The sequence below is a fragment of the Callospermophilus lateralis genome, chromosome 6 (assembly GCF_048772815.1).
Source record: "Callospermophilus lateralis isolate mCalLat2 chromosome 6, mCalLat2.hap1, whole genome shotgun sequence".
Taxonomy (NCBI): domain Eukaryota; kingdom Metazoa; phylum Chordata; class Mammalia; order Rodentia; family Sciuridae; genus Callospermophilus; species Callospermophilus lateralis.
In genome coordinates, this window is record NC_135310.1 from 132241117 (window position 1) to 132261479 (window position 20363).

Genomic DNA, 20363 nt, shown 5'->3' on the forward strand with positions numbered 1-20363 from the left:
TCCATTGTGTATATGTACCATATTTTCTTTATCCATTCATCTGTTGAAGGACAACTAGCTTGGTTCCATAGTTTAGCTATTGTGAATTGAGCTCCTATAAACATTGATGCTTATAGCATATAGTATAGTATTGATGTGATGCCACTGAAAAGAATTCCACTGTGCCAGGGGAGGGAAGGCAGATACCATATAAGAATCCTGTGTCTTCCACTCACTTTTGCTGTGAATCTAAAACAGCTCTACATATACAGTGTGTGATTTTAAGTCTTTTGGGTATAAACTGAGGTGTGAGATAACTGAGTCAAATCTTAGTTCCATTCCAAATTTTCTGAGGAATCTCCAAACTGCTTTCCACCAATTTGCAGTTCCATTAGCAATATATGAGTGTACCTTTTTCCCCACATTCTCACCAATGTTTATTGTTCCTTGTATTCTTATAATTGCTATTCTGACTAGAGTGAGATGAAATCTGTGTAGTTTTAATTTGCATTTGTCTAATTGCTAGTGATGTTGAAATTTTTTTCATATATCTGTTGACCAATTGTATTTCTTCTTTTGTGAAGTGTCTGTTCAGTTCCTTTGCCCATTCATTGATTGGGTTATTTGGGGCTTTTTGTTGTTGTTGTTATTGGGTTTTTTTTTTTTTTTTTGGTGTTAAGTTTTTTGAGTTGTGTATATATATCCTGGAGATTAATGCTCTATCTGAGGTGCAGGTGGCAAGGATTTTCTCCCATTCTGTAGGCTCTCTCTTCACATTCTTGATTGTTTCTTTTGCTGAAAAGATTTTTAGTTTGATACCATCCCATTTATTGATTCTTGATTTTACTTCTTGTGCTTTCAAAGTTCTATAGACAAATTTGGTTCCTAAGCCAACATGGTGGAGATTCAGACCTAATTTTTTTTCTATTAGGCATAAGTTCTCTGGTCTAATGCCTATGTCCTTGATTCACTTTGAGTTGAGTTTTATGCAGGGTGAGAGACAGAGGTTTAATTTCATTTTGCTACATATGGCTTTCCAGTTTTCTCAGCAATCAATGGATTTTGATGAATGTCTAATGACATATACAGTATTGCCATTGTTCTAAAAGTCCTCTGTGTTCTGACTATTCATCCCTCACTAAGCACTGGCAATCACTGATCTTATTATTGTCTCCAAGTTCTGGCTTTTCCAGAATGTCATTAGTTGGACTCATAGAGTCCAACTGGCTTTTCAAATTGACTTCTTTCACTTAGTAATATGCATTTAAGTTTTCCATGTGTCTTTTATTTTGACTCAAAAACTCATTTCTCTTCAGCATTCAATACTATTTTATTGTCTTGATGTACCATGGTTTATTTATCCATTCACATACTACTTTCAAATTTTGGCAACCATGAATAAAGCAGCTTTAAACATTTGTGTGGAAGTTTCTATGTGGACAGAAGTTTACAACTCCTTTAGGTAAATACCAAGGAATGCAATTGCCGGGTTACACGGTAAGACTATGTTTAGTTTTATAAAAAATTGACAAACTATCTTCCAAGAGATTGTACTAGTGTGAATTCCCACTGGCAATGAATAACAATTCCTGTTCTTCCACATCCCCCTTAACATTTACTCTCAGTTTTCTGGATTTGGGCTATTCTGATAGGTTTGTATAGTATTTCATTGTTGATGGAGTATTTTTTAATTGGATTGTTTGTTTTGTTATTGATTCACTTTAAGAGTTCTTTGAATATTTTTAGCTATCATTCCTTTATCAGGACTTTATGTTTTGCAAATATTTTCTGTGACTTGTCTTCTCATTCTCTTGAAAGTACCTTTCCCAGAGCCTACCTTCTTAATTTTAATGAAGTCTAACTTGTAAATTACATAATTTATTTTCGTGAATCATTCCTTTTGTTGTTGTCTCTCCTAGTCTTGGAAGAGCCATTATTCTCTGCTTTAGAATTTCTGAACCAAAAGCTAAAAACCTTTGTGCCTCCAGCGGCTTAGCAGTCTTAATTGTACAGATAAGTTAAAGAATCACAGCGGAGCTGCTGCGCTGTAGCAGCTGCTGCTCCTGGCTCACGCAGATTCTGCCTAACGCTGTTTGATTCCAGGTTCATTCTTCTGCATAGAGACTGAGAAGGACCTGGGAGTCAAAGTTCACAGATCTGCTCCGATGTCAGTGGGCTAAATGGTCTGTGCAGGCTGATCCATCGCCTGTGTGGACAAAGATCAGGCAGAATTTTCACAATTGCATGAACAAATTTCTTCTCCAATCAGGACCAAGGGGGAGCGACAGCTCCAAAGATACATTTGACCCTTCAACCTAAATCAGCCACAAGGAATTTGGATTGCATTTTCCATGAGCCTTGACTGGCGGGACTTTCCTCAGAGTACTGGAAAGAGCGGGAGGGAATCCTTAATTCTTTCAGCCTGGAATTCTACTTAGTAAATAAAGGATCCATTGTGCTAAAGCTTCTAGGTTTGTATTATGCTCTTAGAAACGATATGAGCTGGATGTTTTCAGTGTGCTCTGGAAAAGTATTTGGATGTAATCTGTATGACACTTTAGGTGGAATTCATGCATGGAGTCTTCTACTTCCAAATTGGACACAAAATAGCAAGGTAATTATGCAAAATGCTTCGGGGTTTTAACAGGACAGGAATTCTATTCCACCGTTATTTTGTGTCAGGGGATGTAGCTCAGTGGTAGAGCGCATGCTTCGCATGTATGAGGCCCCGGGTTCGATCCCCGGCATCTCCAGAATGGCTTTTTTCTATTGCCATTTTGGTTTAGTTCAGGCTTTGAGCTACAATTGTTAAATACTTTCATTTCCTTCGCTATCATTTCCTTTAACTGGAGCTATAACTTGCCTTTATGCTTATTTATCTTCTATTTGGTTAACTAGCAACCTACTTTTCTGTTTCCTGTAGCGTTCCCTGGGGTGTTTTATTATGTTGTGAGCGGTGCCAGAGGGACAATCCAGGAAATGGGAATACAGCTGCATATCAAATAATGTTCCAACCTGTATTAAAATGAGACCTTGCCATTCCCACTTACAATGGGAAACAATATGAAATTAATATGTCTTAGTAGTTATTTATTTATTTATTTATTTATTTATTTTTGTGGAAAGTAGGTGGTAGGTCTGGGAGACAGGCCAGGTTTTTTTTTTTTTTTTCTAATATTGAGGGTGGGTGTTGCACTTTGGTATCCAAGGGTACATCCTAGAAGTAATTTCCTCATGTGCTATATACTTACTAACACAATTGTCATTTTATTTTTCACTACATCTCAAGATTTCTACCCAGGAGAGTTGGTCATATCCAGCACAGAAGGACAAGAAAAGTAGCAAAGGTTAGAAACAGCCTGTGGAAATGGTAGATAGAGTTTGTTAGAAACCCAGAAAAGATTGTCTCAGCACTGAAAAGCCAACTAAGGTTGCAATCTGGACAATGAATTTGATGAATTTTTCCATTTATGTGATTTCTGTCTTGCACTTATTTTCATTCTTTGATTCAGTAGAGTGCTTTGGTATATTGATAATAAATTACTTTGTTTCTGTTCACATAAAAAAATACACTGAAAATGGAAACAAGTATTTATTTATCTGCCATTGCTAAGACAAGCAAACTAGGCAAGCTGATGCTGATGTCCTGCTTCTGCAGCCTAATATATAAAAAAACCCTTTTTAGGACAGGTTAGGAACTGAGGGAGCTGTGGAAAGGATATATGTCATTCATCCAGCCAACCACCACTAGACAAAACACCAGGAGGAGGAAATGCTTGGCAAAGCACTGTGAGGGATGGAAGTGCTGTCATCCTGTTGCCATTAAACTCTTCTTGGAGCAGTTTCTGATCTGATGTAAGCATTCCCTAATAAACATATTGTTTATTAGGGAATGCAAACTACCTTCTGCCCCAGCACGACTGGGCTGTGAATGAGACAGTAATTATGTAATTGTGCATTGAAAATTAAGATATTTAAATATATAATAAACATACCTATTTCTTTATGTAAATACTTGAGAATAACTACTTTAGAAAACTATAATAGTATATACTCAAGTTCATGTATCTTTAAAAGCACCATTATGAATGAAATAAACACAATGAAGACACCAGTATGTTTGTGTTGAATGTATAAAGCCAAGAGTCATGCCCATCTTGTCCAGTTGATTTTGCAACGTGGCAAACAAATCTTAGTTAAGTTTTGCAATATAACATTTCTACAATTTACAAAATAGTAATATTCCTGGATTGTTTACTGAATGTGAAAAGCACTAAGGAAAAGTAAACTGTGTTTATACAACAAAGGTTCAGAAAACTAGGACTTTAAATTTTAATTTCAACCATACTTACCTTTTAAAATGATTCTTGAATTGACTAAGATAATTCCTACCACAAGGTTTGTTATCTTTTCTGTTCCCTCTCCATGGAATGTTCCATTTCTTTATCTAATTATACAATTGATTCCTTATTATTCAGATTCTACTTCAATCCACTTCTCCTAGTCCCTTTCTCCTTTGCTTTCCAATTCACAGTAGCATTCTTCAGGAGCTGAGAGTATCTTCAAGACATGATAGCACAACAAGAATCTATTGATATGGCCCAATCCTTGGTGGCAGCTTTTGGGAAAAAACTAAAAATGCCTAGAATATGAAATGATATAAAATGTATCCCCAAAACAGAAACAACAAAAACTGCCCCTCTTTCTCCAGGTTTGAGTAGTTTCCTCACATGCAGTAGTTTCCTCTTACCTCCTAGAACAATTCACATTATAAATATTCATAATGTTTTTAAGGTTCTGCTCTTGCTATTCAAGGTAATTGGTTAACCCATACAAATGTTTCAACTCCCTCCAAAGAATAGTCAATTATTTAGAGACAGTGATTTCAATTTACATTCCCACAATCTGTGAAGTATGTGGGTTCCTTTTAAAGGAATTTTTAAGGTCTTTCTCTTAAGATTTGTGAGGCAACATACTACATACTACATGGTCAAGAGATAGATCTCAAGTTAAGTATTCTTAACAGATAAACACACAAATGAGTTGAAAGGAAACTTTGGGAGGTGATGGATATGCTTATTTTTTATTTGTTCTTTTTAGATATACTTGACAATAGAGTGTATTTTGACATACAAACAGGGAGTATAACTTCCCATTGTGGTTGTACATGATGTGTAGTTACATTGGTCATGGATTCACATATAAACGTAGGAAAGTTAAGTCCAATTCATTCTACTGTCCTTCCCATTCCCATCCCCTTCTTCCCTTCATTCCCCTTTGTCTAATCCATTGAAATTCTACCCCCCACTCCCACCCTTATTGTGTGTTAGCATCTGCATAGCAGAGAGAACATTTGGCCTTTGGTTTTTTAGGTTTGGTTTATTTCATTTAGCATGATAGTCTTTAGATTCTTCCATTTACCAGCAAATGCCATAATTTTATTCTTATTTATGGATGAGTAATATTACTGGATATGCTTATTAACTTGATTGTGATGATGATTTGTTACCTAAAGCTTTGTCCTTGTCCCCAGTGCCAATCTAATAATAAGGAGGACACAGTTCCAATCCAATAATGAGGATACAGTTTTGAGAAAAAGGAAAAAGTTTTATTTTTGCTAGAAAAGGAGAAACACAGGGGACTCCTGTCCCAGAGCTTGTGATTCTGCCAATATGGGAAAAAGGGGGATTTAAAGAGATTACATTCCAATGGTTCTCTGTTGGAATTGTAATTCACTTGTTAACTTGGGAGCTAGTAATTTCTGAGATCTTCTAGTGCCATCCCCAAAGTCTGAATTACTTCATTCCAGTGGTGGGTGTATGCTCGGGGACAGATAAGTCTAGGATGGGGGAAAAAAGCAACCAATTATCCCCTGAGATTTGGAAGGGGGGAAAAGAAGAGAAAGAAAGGTGTTTATTTTAAAAATAAGTCTCAGTGACAGAGCATCAAGGGCTATATTCAAAGCATAAAGTAAACCACTGTTAAAATTTCACTGGGATATGTATATGGGCAAATCTATGAAATTAAATATATGTATAGGTTTTTATATATTTACTGAATGTGAAAAGTGCTTTTCACATTCAGTAAATATACAAATTTTTTTAAAAAATAGTTTAAAAAAAGATTTGTTAGGTAGGGCAGGTACAATTTCTATGCAAATTTTTCACAAATAAAGTAAGAATTTTCTCAGTACTCAAACTTAAGGATCCTTGAATAGTAAGGTTTTACAGTCTAGTTGGGTGAAAACAAACATATTCTTTCCAGCCCTGTGTGTTCAGTACTGTTTCCTCTAATTCAGATAGCTCTTTCTCCAGGTTTGAGTAGTTTCCTCACATGCATATTGATTAGAACTCTGCTGAATACTTGGGCAATCCTTTAGATCCGTGGATTTTCTCTGCAAGTATATTGTCTCTGGTAGTTTATTTTATGCCCTAGTCTACCGGAACTTCCATTTTTGTATCCTGAACTTCCAATTTTGTATTCTGAACTATTAGAGATCACAGAGCTATACCTAGTGATCTATTTGTTGATGTTACTGAAAACTCAGTTCTTGCTCCAGATGCTGTAACAGTGGTCCACTTTATGCTTTGAATATAACCCTTGCTGCTCTGTCACTAAGACTTATTTTTAAAATGAACATGTTTCTTTCTCTTCGTCTCTCTTTGCTCCTTCCTAATCTCTCCCACTCCCTAATCTCAGAGGAAATCAGATAGCCTTTCTTCCTCATCCTAGACTGTTCTTGAGAACACACTGATGATTGAAATGAAGTAATTCAGACTTTGGGGATGGCAACAGAAGATAGTCATTTCTGAGGAAGTGACTATCTCCCAAATTAACAAGTGAATTACAACTCTGACAGACATCATGTCTTGAGCCTTTGAACTACCTCTTTAAAAACCCCCTGTTCACCCAGATGGGCAGAATCACAGCCTCTAGGATAGGAGTCCTTTGTGTTACTCCTTTGCTAGCAAAGAATAAAATCTTTTTCCTTTTCCTCAAACTGTGGCCTTGTTATTGGATTGGCATTGGGGACAAGGACCAAGTTTTTGGTAAAAATGCCAATCCAATAATGAGAACATGGTTTTGAGAAAAAGGGGAAAAAAGGTTTTATTGTTTTGCTACTAGAAATAACCAGACCAGAAGCTGTGATTCTGCCAGTCAGGGGGAACAAGAGGCCTTTAAAGAGATGATATGCAAAGGCTACATTCCAGGTGTGCCTTGTCATGGGTGGTAATTCACTTGTAGACTTGGGAGATAGCTTTTATTAGGTCTTCTGGTACCAATCCTGAAGTCTGAATTACTTTATTCCTGTGATATGTGTCTGCTCAAAGACAAATAACTTGGTATAGGATGGGAACAGAGCTTCTCCCAAGATGGAGGGGAGTGGGGTGGGGAGAAGAGGAAAGGGGGAAAATGTCAGTTTTAAAATAAACCAAAATGGGGCTGGGGTCGTGGCTCAAAGGTAGAGTGCTTGCCTAGCATGTATGAGGTACTGAGTTTGATCCTCAGCACCACATAAAAATAAAGATATTGTGTCAACCTATGATTTAAAAAAATTAAAAAAAACCCATAATGACAGAAAAACAAGGATTATGTTCAAAGCATGAGGCAGACTTCTGTTACATTGAGATATTGAGATTTATTTTAAGAAATTGACTCAAGCAGTTACTGTAAAGAGCAAATTCAGCTCTTGTAGAGCTGCAGGTTAGCAATTCCAGCAAGAGTTGATGTTGCAGTCTAGAGTCTGAAGGCTGACTGGGAGCAGTATTCCTTCCTCCTTTTCCCCCTTTTCTCTTAAGGCTTTTAACTGATTGAATGAACTCTACCCACTGCTTTACCCAAACTCTGCTGATATAAATGTTTCAGTTCTTAAAAATAACTCTGGCAGGGCTGGGGTTATGGTTCAGTGGTAGAGCACTAGCCTAGCATGTGTGAGGCACTGGGTTTGATCCTCAGCACCACAAAAAAATAAATAAATAAATAAATAAAACAGTACCTCATTCCATAGTAATATATTTAAATATATTCTAATTTCTAATTTTTGTTTGCTAGTTTTTTTTTTTTTTTAATGATTTTGCCTCTATGTTCATTGGTGACGTGATCCTGTAATTTTTTTTCTTGTATTATTGCCATTGGGTTTTGGGTTTTGATATTATACTCTGAAATAACAGTTATAAATTTTCTGGAATATTTTGTATAAATAGGAGTTATTGTTTTTTATTAAGATATCACAGAACTTGGGGCTGGGGCTGTAGCTCAGTGGTAGAGCACCCACCTTGCACGTGTGAGGCTCTGGGTTTGATCTTCAGCATCACATGAAAATAAATAAAGATATTTTGTCCAACTACAACTAAAAAAAAAGTGTAAAGAAAAAAAGATATCATAGAACTTGCCAATAAAATTGTCTTACAATGGAAATTACATTTTATGAAAATTTTGTTTAAATTTCTGATTCTTTTTTTTTTCTTTTTTGATATCAGGGATTGAATTCAGAGGTGCTTAACCACTGAGAGCCTTTTTTTTTTTTTTAAATTATTTTTTATTTTGAGACAGGGTCTTACTAAGTTGCTTAGGGACTCACCAAATTACTGAGGATGACTTTGAACTTGTGATCCTTCTGCCTCAGCATTATCAAGCCACTGGGATTTCAGGCATGTGACACCATGCCCGGCCTCAATTTTTCATTTCTTCTAATGAAATTTAGAAAACTCAAGGCAAATCTCACAATTTCTGACATTGAGAATCTCCTAAGTGGCCACTGAAAATATTCTCCAGTTTACTCATTTATGTAAGCATTTTTTTTTTTTTTTTTTGGATGGCTAACCTCCAGTATGGCCCCAATCCTACCCTTGTGTAATTTCCTCCATTTCCACATCCTACATGGGGAGGAACTGAGAACCCTACCCACATGTGAGTGAGCCATCTTGGAAACAGATTCTACAGACCTAGAAAATCTTCCCAGGACTGAAGTGCTGTAGACCATGACTATAAGCTCATGAGACACCAGGGCCCCAGTTATTCAATTAAACCACTCCTGAGTTCCTGACTCACAGAATGTGTAAGATAATAAAATTCTTTTCCAACCAAATAAAATTTGGAGTGTTACTCAGCAATGAATAACATTTATAGCAAGTGTTTTCAAAAATTTACATTTTGAAAGAATAATCTGGTGAGATTGTATAATACAATCGAAGTGAAAGAGGAACCAGAGATGGGTAAGTGAGAAATGAAAGATGGAGACCAGGCCGAGATACATGAGAGTTTAATTGTCAGAGCTGACAAATAAAGAACATTTCTCTATAGGAGAGAGGACCGAGATGTTGGGGTGTTCAGCTGTTGTAGGGTAAGGGTTTGGAGTAGGAGTTGTGTCACTGTAGGATAGGCTGGGGGTGCTTGGGTCAGAGCTAGGCCGGTGGGGAATAGCATGGAATTGGCTTAGGTTGATGTTACCATGGGGCTTTCCAGAGCAAAGGGATCCTGTCCTTCTGGGATTGGCTTAGGGTTATGGTACCAGGGGGTAGGTCACTAATGGGGGTGGGAGGAATTTGTGTGAGAGGAAGTACAGGAAAGCCAAACGTCTCAAAATGGCCATTAACATTTAAGATGGCCGCTCAAATGTTAAATCAATACCCTATAAAATTACTCTGGCATCTCTGCTTATCAATAATTTTGTGACTTAGAAAAAGCTGTTTAATTTCTGTAGCCTGTGTCTGTCTATCTATCTATCTATCTATCTATCTATTGTCTATTCCATATATGGAAAGTGTCTAGTGCTTGGTATATAATGTAATTTAACATTGTTTCTTGTTCAAACAACAGCAACTTCATTTACATGTGACTCTTAGCTAAACAATCATTACAGAGAAATTTTTAATCTAGTTCTCTCAAGATTCCTGAGTGTTATCACAGATTGCGTTCCTTGAAAAGCAAATAGCAATGCTACAATAAAATGCAAGCCTCTTCACTCACATTTCTCTTTTTATTCTCGCGGGAAAATGTGAAATCCTATGGGAAATCTGTCCATTATGTCTTAACCGCCAGAAGGCCACACCCCGCTTCAAACTATCACTGGCAAAAAACAAAATGACAGCAACAACAACAACAAGCCCACCCATAACTGATTTAGACCACTCATTAGTTAGGCAAACGGTCTACTAGTAAATTTAGGTCTCCTTAGCAAGGGAAAGGGGATGAGAAATGCTGGTATCATCTTGTCAAGACAGCTTTTCCAGCCTCATCTCCACCTTGCTCCTCCGGGTATCCTTAGTGTTGCCACGCCTCCCCTTACACTACCTCCTTAGCTCTACCCTGGTTTCTACTAGGCATTCCGTGTCCATCCTTCCTGATTGCTCACAGGTCACTGTATCTGAGGTCTTCCTGAACTCCCTAGGCAGAGGTCCGGTAGAATCACCCCCTCAGCAGAAAATCAAACAACACGCTGGAGCTCCTCAATGTCAGAACACGTTTCTGCTTCTTTCACGGCTTTCCTTCCGAAGAATCAGAGCAAGACTGGAGGAGTTTTATGGTCTGGATTTGTGTTGCGGATCACGAGGCTGCGGGAGGCAATCTAACATCTTTACCCTTTGACCCTCCCAGTTAAGAGAGTGAAACAAGTTTCTATGTATCATCATCATCATCGTCATCATCATATCATCATCATTTTAGCAGAAATCTTTCTTCCATTGGCTCCTCTTGTCAAAAGAAAAAGTGCAGAGAGGTTTTTGGCGTCCGTCCGAGAAAAGGACGCGAAGATGGGGGAAGGAATTGATTGGCTGCAGTTACGTAAAGATAGTCATTGGTAAAACGTTTTCTGTCTTTCCTGGAAGAATCTATTCTTCATCCTGAAGGTCTTTTTTAAAACAGAAAGTCACTCTGAAAGGGCGGATCAGGGAGTGTTTCTTACTGAGATTTCCGATACTGGGCTGTTGGCATTCCTTACACACCGTCAACAAAATGTGTGGAATCAGGTTTCCTCGGTGGCAACATTCTATAGAAAAGGAAGATGAAAATTCTAATACTCGCTCACCAAAGAACACATGTAAATGTTTAAAGAGAGTAAATGTGTTCTATTTCATGAAAATGGTTTGAAAAGAGGTCACTTTGCGCGTCGGGGATGTAGCTCAGTGGTAGAGCGCATGCTTAGCATGCATGAGGTCCCGGGTTCGATCCCCAGCATCTCCAGTCTTTTCTCTCGCCGTCATTTCTTCTATATTATAATCACAGCCCGTCCATGTAGAATTCGAAAATTCTTCTTCTTCTCCCGGTGCTTACATATAGCTCTAGCTATGTGTAGCCTTTTCGATTTTTAAATTTTATTAAATTTCATTATTCTCTGTCCTCAGCAGCTTTTACAGGTGGTGATCCACAAGGGAAAACAAGAATAATTTTTGACGGTGTTCCATGGGGCGGGGGGGGGGGCGGGGAGATTGATATTCACTTATATAAATGTTAAATTAGAAAAGTTTGTGAATGAATTAGTGTTTTTCACTCGGTTTTGGTGCAGGGGTGGGATGGTGGATGCGCGGTTAGGCTGAGCGCTGGTCTCAGGTTTCACATTTCCAGGCTCCTGGAGAGATGATGGATTTCACACAAACTCGCTGGAAAGAAAATGCTCTATTCCAGGCCTGACTATATGCAGTACTGGGTAAATTGAGCTCAAAAGGCGGCAGTTCTCTCAGAAACCAAACACAAAGAAGTGATTTAGAAACGTTTCGACACAGATTTTTTTTTCTTCTTTCCCAGTTACTGCATTTTGTCAGTAATTTCACGTCATTTTGGATGTGACCTCTTTTTTAATTTCTATATTTGCCTCACTGATTCTCAAACTGCTCACTTCAATTCTTCCTCTCAAGAAAAAACAGGTTCAGTTTGTAAAACTGGAGCTTTTACGTTATTCATTGCAAGTATGGCTTTCTCGGGCTAGCTCCTTTGTCTCTTTAGTGGAAGGTCTAGCCCCCTTTGGGAAAGGGGCATATCTTTTTTTTTTTTTTTTAATCTTGGAGCTTCAACCTCAGCTTCCAGCTAGTGACACCCTATCGCATTAACAAGTAAAGGACATTGACAGAACTTCCTGTGTTCTCCTTTTTCCCACTTGGCCAAGACTTCAAGCAACTTCAGTTAATAAGCAGTTTCAGCCTGCCTGCAGTGAACTCAAACGCTTAATGGACATGAGGGTCGGGTATTAAATTCTTAAAAAGTATTAATAACTACTTACTGTCTTTTTTGTCAGAACTCTAGATGGCCATAGGTGTACCCAGTGCTTGTGCCACCTGTCTCTACAAGGAAAACCAAAATTAAGGTGTGGGCCTTAGACTGGGTGTATGAAACTGTGATGCCCTGAAATTTAGCATCTATTAGCACCTGTTACCTCCAGATCAAATCACCCTGTGCCGGCAATTATTGAACAATTGCTCTCACCAATAACTATTACAGGCCTATAATTATTACAGGCCTGATGTAGCTTTAAAGTCATTAGAACACTCTGAACTAAATAAAAAGTAGATGCTATGGCCAATGTGGAAACCAATTACAGAATGTTTCCTTTCTGGTTTCTGGCTTTTTCATTGTGCTATGTCACCCACAGCCTAGGCTAGACCTTGTGAAATACCATTTCCACCTAGTAAACAGTTTCAAATTGTAATTATTCCTTATGCCTTCCTTTTCATTCTCTCCACCTTTCCTTTTGTTGTCACATCAAGGTCATCGCCAGATTATGATCAATTGCTCAAAGATTATTTTTTGAAATTTCTGTTTCTGACTACACCGAAAGACTTCTTTTGAAATGTAACTACAATACAAGAAAAATGTCCAAATTTATTTCGTCCAGTAGGATGTGTGCCCTATGTGATGAAAGGACTGGGAGGAGACAGAAATCAAAATAGTTTCCCTAGTCTCCAAATTTCATTCAACAAGAGCAGTGATTCTCTAACTTGGCTGTATGTTGGAATCACATGGAGAGTGCTGACTTTTTCTTATACTTTGATCCCTCTTTGAAAGATTCTAGTTTGTCTGTATGTAACCTGGTTATTGGCATTTTTAAAGCCCCCTCAAACAGGTGTTTTAAATATGCAGTCAAGGTTTAGAAAGTCTCCCTTAAATTATCTCCAAATATCCAAAAAGGCAGAAGAAAACATTCGAGAGTTATATTTGCAAGTTTATTCCTTTCTCAGGCTGAGCTTATCTAGAAAGACTATTGACTACTAAAGTAGTCATAGACATACAGTGTCCCCAGATAGTTTTTTAAATCAAGGACAGAGGAAGTAATCAAAGGGATGTAAAAATTTCTTCACATTAGTCTTGCCTAATTGAGAAAAGCTTTTATTTATTTATTTATTTATTAATTCTATCATGATTGTCCTAGGACTATAAACTCAAAATTTCTAATTCCTGAGATCTCTAATTTGCAAAGCTATTCACTGGGAAAAAGATAGTTCATGCAATAATTAAAGGCTTTCTGGCACAGAAGAGATATACCCTAAACCGTGCTTCCCTACATTTAAAATTGAGGCTATCTGTTAATGGGATGATGGTCTTGGTTTAATCATTAAGCAAAGAATATAGTAAGTTTCCTGAAATAAATTTATTTCATGGAAGAGTTGACATTCATAACTTGGGACTAAGTCTTCATGTTTTATCACATGACTGTGGATCCCTGATAGGAAAATAAAAATACTTTAAACAATATTTCAAGAGGTTATCACTTTAATTAGATGAAGCTTAATCTCATTTTCTGTAGGTTTTTTTTTTTTCCTGCCCAAAGACTTAAATAAAAGCCAAAGGTAGGAAAATAGAATGAGAGAGACATTATTACACTATATACATGTATGATTTACACTACTGATGAGAAGTTGTGTATTGTGTATAGTGTGTCAAAATACATTCTACTGTCATGTATAACTAATTAAAACAAAATTTTTTTAAAAAGAGAAAACAATAAGTAAACAAATAGAAGATCAATAGAGTAGAGGAATGGGAACAGGGGGAGGGAGGAGGGGAAAGAAAGTGGAAGTACTGGGACAAAATGGAGCAAATTGTATTCCACGGATGTATGATTATGTCAAAATGAACATTATGTATAACTATAAGGCACTAATAAAAACTTTTTTAAAAAAAATTTTAAATGCACTTTTTAGTTGTAGATATACACTATACCCTTATTTTATTTATTTATGTGGTGCTGAGGTTCAAACCCAGTGCCTCATACATGCTAGGCAAGTACTCTACCATTGAGCCACAGCCCCAACCCCACTAATGAAGATATTTTTTAAAGGGGGAAAAAAATAAAGGTAGAAAGAGCCTGTTTCATAATAACATAGAAATGAACAGAGCTGAAAATCCTTCTAATTGCTGATATTTATTTCTTAGCATTTAAAAGAAAGGCTACAAAGACTCCTATTTACTAGCAATGAAACTCCTGTGAGCCTACCCTGAATTTGACTCCATTTAGTAGTTTTTTAAAATCCTTGTGACTAGAGAAAATTAGCTCTGAATTAAGGTCATTTAGTGAAGAATACAATGTATCCTTTCATTACAAGGAGAAATGAGATACAGCAGATCTACATTGTACTGTATGGAAATTCTTGCACAGTTCATTCTTAGGTTGTGGCCAATGAACTCTCAATAATTTGAAAATAAAATATATATGATATAGTTTTTTTTTTTTTTTTTTTTTTTTTTTTTTTTTTAACTAACCTCTTTTGTTACTTGACTACATTGGACCTCCTTCAAAAGGAGAACTACCCAGGTCTCAAGAAAGAAGCCAATGAGAGCATTTCTCCTCACAAGACATTTGTAACCAGAGTGCATTCCAGGAAACCTAACGTCAGGAAAATGTGTCAAATACAGAAGAGTTTAAACATCAGCAAAGAAAATCTGGCAGTGCTTGGCAAGAATCTCTGAAATAAGTTACCACCTGTGGTCACCTGGAATGAATGTCCCACTGGAAGGAAGACTGGGGACAGAGTGGCCCTGCCCTGTAATAATGTAAAGGGCATAAGAAAGGAATGGTGGGTGGAAACATTATATGTTATGCATTGAAAATGTTAAAGAAAAAATCCTAAATACCTCAATTATTTACTCAAGGCATCAGTGGAAGTCTCAGACTGTGACCATTAAAAAAGAAAAAAATCAACAAGGTTGGCAAAACACTAATAAACTAAATAGACAATTCACAAAATAATACAAATGGCCAGCAAGTCTGTGACAAGATATTTAATATCTATAGCAAGGAAGGAAATACATATCAAACTACACTGAGATTTCATCTCACTCCACTTAGGATGGCAGCCTTCAAGAAAACGAATAATAAGAAAAGCCAGACAAGGTGTGGGGGGAAATGAACTGTTGATGGGATGGTAACTTAGTACAACCACTATGGAAACCAGTATGGAGTTTCCTCAAAAGACTAGGAATGGAACCATTATCTGGAGCCACTATAGATCCAGCTAACTAGGATAAATATTCCTTGATATTTATATTAAAGAATTGGAGTAAGAATACTATAGTGATTTATGCCTAACAATATTTGAACCAGCTTTACTGTCTGTCAGTGGATGAAAGGATAAATAAAATGTCATATACATACACAATGGAGTTTTGTTCAGCCATAAAGAAGAATGCAGTTATGGCATTTGTATGAAGATGAATGGAACTTGAGAGCATTATGCTAAGAGAAATAAGCCAAACTCAGTAAGTCAAAGTCATATGATTTCTCTCATACTTGAAAGAGAGAAAAAAAAAATGTGGGAGAATCTCATGAAAATCAAGAGACTGGTAGAGAAGGGGACTGGTAGGAGAAAGGAGGGGAGGGAATAGAGAGGTTCTGGGGGATAAAATTGACCAAATTATATTGTTCTATGGAGTACATTTATGAATTAGTAACCAGAAATCCCACTATTATGCATTTTAATTGTAATGCACCAAAAAATCAAATTGTTTAAAAATTATAATTTAGTGATATACAAACAGGCCTATGTAATAGCCCCAAAAGGTGTCACAATGAAAGAACGAGTATTTATATAAGTTTGCACAGTTTTTTAAATTTTTTTTTTAAAGGATGCCAAAACTACTCAATGAGTAATGAAGTCTTTGAAACAGATGGAGAGGTGGCCTATGGCAAGAAGATCTCAAGTTTGAGACCAGTCTGGACAACTTAAGGAGATCCTGTCAGAAAGAAAGGAGGGAGAAAGCCCTTTAGTTCAATTCCTAATACTGCAAAATAAATGATGTTAGAGCAATGAATATACAAATAAAAAAGATTGAATTTGGACCCCCTACCTCACACTATGTACAGAATCTAACTTAAACTGGATCATAAACTTATAGGTAAAATTTTTAAAATTATAAAAATCTTAGAAGAAATCATGAGTAAATCCTTGTAACTTAGAACATCTTGATGTTCTAAGAAACCATTGCCCAGTTTTAAGTACAAGCAACAAAAGAAAAAAATAAATCAGATTTCATAAAAATTACAAACTTTTATGTTCCTTATTAAGTATATTTGAAATTATTTTCTCCCTTTTCCCATTCTAAGGGTTCTTTTCACTTTCTGGATGGGGTCCTTTGGAACATAAAAGTTTGTAATTTTGATGGTTTGCAGAAAACTGAACAGGGCTAGCATTTTTGTGTGGAATTGGTTTGGTGTCTCTTGTGATTTATTTACTCTTTCAGTTTACTCACACATTTATTTTTTTGAGCATAAATCTATTTCTAGGAGGACTCCATTGGGTTAGTTGTCACTGATTCTGCCTTTTTATATTCTCATGATAATTTTATTTCAAATGCCTTGCTGAACTTTCTACTTTGGGGGTTTGGTCAGATTTATTTTACTACACCTTGACAGATATTCTTTTTTTTTTTTTTTTATAGAACAACCAGATTTATAATTGATTTATTTTATTAGATTTATCAATATACATGGCAACTTTCTCAAATCTCAAAGTTCCAAAAGTATGTAATTTTAAATCATATTTTCCTTTAGATGTCATACTTCTAGAGCACTATTAAAGTCTATTTATAAACAAAAATAACTGGTAAACTAACACACTTTAGAAAATCAAGAATATTTTAAATTAAAAATATTTTTAATGAATACAAGATGTCTTTTTAATTAACTATCATAGTTAAATTTAATATCATAAAACAAAATGGCTTATCCCCACAAGTTTCTCAAGTGAGGGAAAGCCATTGGGATTTACACTTAATATAAGTTTTTAATGTGATTATTAAATGATAATATTTTATCAGTTATAGGAAATGTTCATTTATAGGAATTTCCTCAGGTCCATCAATCTTTTTAGGCCAAGTTTGAGCCCATGTCAACCTTAAAGGTTAGATTCAGTGCACCTAACTTGCCTAATAAGCTTGTCAATTTAAGAATATGAATTTCATTAATAAGGGAGAATAAACAGTAGCTAACCCACTGTTCAACTGGGAAAAGAAAAAAGAAAAAGAAAAAAATGCTAACAATGAAATAGGGCAGTTTCAAATAAATTCTTTTTAAAATTTAAACAGGAACGGCCAATCATATTGGGTTTTAAATTTCATATGATTACCTTGAAAAAAATAAACACATAAAAATAGTGAAGTCATCACCTTATTGATAAAAAAAAACTAAAGTTTAATAGTCACTGAAGGGGTAACAGCCACTTATCGTCTACATGTAAAAGTAATTTTAATCCAAGCTAAGAAAACTAGAAACAAAGAATGCTATTAGAAGCAACAAAAAAATGATAAAAACATTTTAACGCCTAAAATGTAGAAACTTAATATCCTAAACAAAAATATTAAAGATAAAAGGGACTTGAATTTTTTTTAAAACAATTCATCTTATAAAATCAATTTCTAAATAGCTCATATCCTTTTTGCTTTGGTGTTTTGTCTGCTATCAACTAGACATTAGTACAGTAGAAAATCACTTAGGTTCTTTTCAAATGCTTGGCATTATAATGTGATCTCATATCTTTCCTCAAATTAAATTTTGCTCCACATATTCCACATGTATACAGATGAACATCCATGTGCTGCTCCAATTGTTCATTATTTGGGAATATCTGAAAGCAGACCTGGCATATAGTCTCACCAGCAGATAAATGAGAAATCATATGCCGTACATGGTCATGTTTTCTGAAGTTTCCTTGATCACAAATGGAACAGACATACCTGGCCATGCCTTTGTGCATATCATTGTGCAGACGCAACTGACGTTCTCTTAAAAACTGCTTTCCACATGTCTGACAAACAAACTGTTTTTCCTTAGTATGAACAGTATAGTGTTCCCTTAAATGACACGGCTGATAAAATCCTTTTCCACACAGATTACAGAAATGCTTTCGCCTGTGATCTCTTTCATTTTCTTCCATGATGGCACTCTTAAATATATCTTGGTCTAGGCAGCTAGACATATGTTCAACCACTAGATTTTCAGTTTCAAAACGCTGGCCACAGTTAGGACATCGAAAAGGACAGGCAGAATGCTTAAATAACTGCTTTTTTTGGATACTGGTTAACTGGTAATGACTGTCCCTAAAATCATCCAACATTTCAACAAACATATCTCTTATTTCAGACTGCTCATCAGGATTTTCTTCCATGTCCATTTTCTCCTCAGTATTTCCTAACCCATTCATTGTCAGATCTTGGGGCTCTCCACATCTTTGGGCATGTTCCTGAAGTTGTCTACTCTTGACAAGTATTTGCCCACATTTACCACATGCACAGATATTTTCAATGTGTTTGGCTAGGTAATGAGATGACAGGTCCTCCTCGGTTATTGTGAGTCCACACAGCTCACATGATGCATTTTCAGTATCCTCTCGAACTGGACTGCTGTTGTTAGGGGGTCTCATATTTTCTAAACCAACTCTTTCATCAGCATTTATTGACATCCGAGGTTTTAGAGTTTTCCTACCACTTTTTTTAATGTTGACGTCTTCTTCAACATAGTATCTATAAAATGGCTCTTCGGGTTCATCTTCCAATTCATCGTTGTCAGTGGATTCGTTACAGTCTTTATCATTAACTTTAATAATGTTAAAATCTTTCAGCTCATCTGTAGGAACATCTTCTGGCTCCATCTTGATAATGATTCTTTTCCTCTCAGCAGCTCTGCTTTTTTCTTCAGTGGCTATTTCAGACTCCACTGTGCTACTTTTCCTGTTTCCAGTGGTTGAAGCTGAATCATCAGGAGCCTGGCTTGTCTCCTCTGTATTTGTCGGTCTGTGCAGAAAATGTTTTAGAAGAATCCTTTTCACCAAATTCAGCTTTGATGTTACTGTCTTTTTCATCCCTAATATCTACTATTCGGTGGTAAGATCTTGTGTTTTGGTATGAATGTCTGTTAGTACAGGTCAACATATGCTCATCTAATAATTTTTCACAACTAAAGCCAAATACACAGTTGTCACAGGTAAAACTCCGTCCAAAGCGACGCGATACACGTTCTTTTGGAGCAGATAATTTGGACACAGAACTTTTTTTACATACATCAAATAGTGGTTCAGGAAAATTACCTAATTGTAAAGATTCTTCATCAGGCTCTCTATTATGTGGTGTATTTACTGTTGAACTTGGCTCTGCACACCATCTATTGGCTTCACTTCCATTTCTAGCCACAGTGTCTTCATACATTCTTACTCTATCATTTTGCTGTTCTGTTTGCTGGAAGCAGAAGATGAACATTTTGAACTAGAACAATCTGCATCCTGTATATCTTCTAAGCAGTCAGGAACATTGTACAGCTTTAGGTAGTTCATTGCCACTTTAAACTGCTCAAAACTGGAGGGAGCTGTCATAATTTTTCCTAAATACATAAATTGCAAAATGAGATCAAAACACTCAGCACTAATTTTCATATTGCTGAGATTCAGTTGTGCAGTACTATGTTGATGGTTCATGAAAAACATTCTAAAATAGGAACTGCAGGCAGCTAGAACGGCTTTGTGGGCTTGAAAGTAAATGTCATCAATTGCAATACAACAGTCACAGAGAAAACCCCATTCTCTTTGGTTGTTTAGCTGCTGAAGGACGTAGCTGCTGTGGCTGGGTTTTGCCATCTTCTATTAATTAGAGACCCGCCGCAGCAGGAACCCGGGCTGCGGAGATTTTAGGGAGTTTAAGGCAAATCAGCCGCGGGAAAGGCGGGCGGAGGCGAAGGGGCCGCGAGCTGCAGTGGTAGCGGCGCGCTGAGCTCGGGCTGGGCTGCGCGGAGAGACTCTGGCTCTGCCAGGGACTGTGTCGACAGATATTCTTTATGTTGGGTAAATACTTGGGATTAACATAAAAACACTCTAGATATATTCAAGTACTACCTGTAAAACATATATACATATATATTTATTTATTAAGCCTGTTTTCAGTAACATTTAAATAAAGTGACATTTAAAAAA

At 36.5% G+C, this 20363-nt stretch overlaps 2 non-coding genes and 1 pseudogene across 2 annotated transcripts; 2 read left to right on the forward strand and 1 right to left on the reverse strand.

Moving 5' to 3' along the window:
* Positions 1 to 2660: 2660 nt before the first annotated feature.
* On the forward strand, positions 2661 to 2732 carry Trnaa-cgc (transfer RNA alanine (anticodon CGC)). The gene has a single exon. It is a non-coding gene; the product is annotated as a tRNA-Ala (tRNA).
* An 8356-nt stretch (positions 2733 to 11088) lies between these two features.
* Positions 11089 to 11160, forward strand: Trnaa-agc (transfer RNA alanine (anticodon AGC)). Its single transcript has one exon. It is a non-coding gene; the product is annotated as a tRNA-Ala (tRNA).
* Positions 11161 to 17731: 6571 nt separating this feature from the next.
* On the reverse strand, positions 17732 to 20196 carry LOC143401523 (zinc finger and BTB domain-containing protein 1 pseudogene; annotated as a pseudogene).
* Between the last annotated feature and the right edge of the window lie 167 nt (positions 20197 to 20363).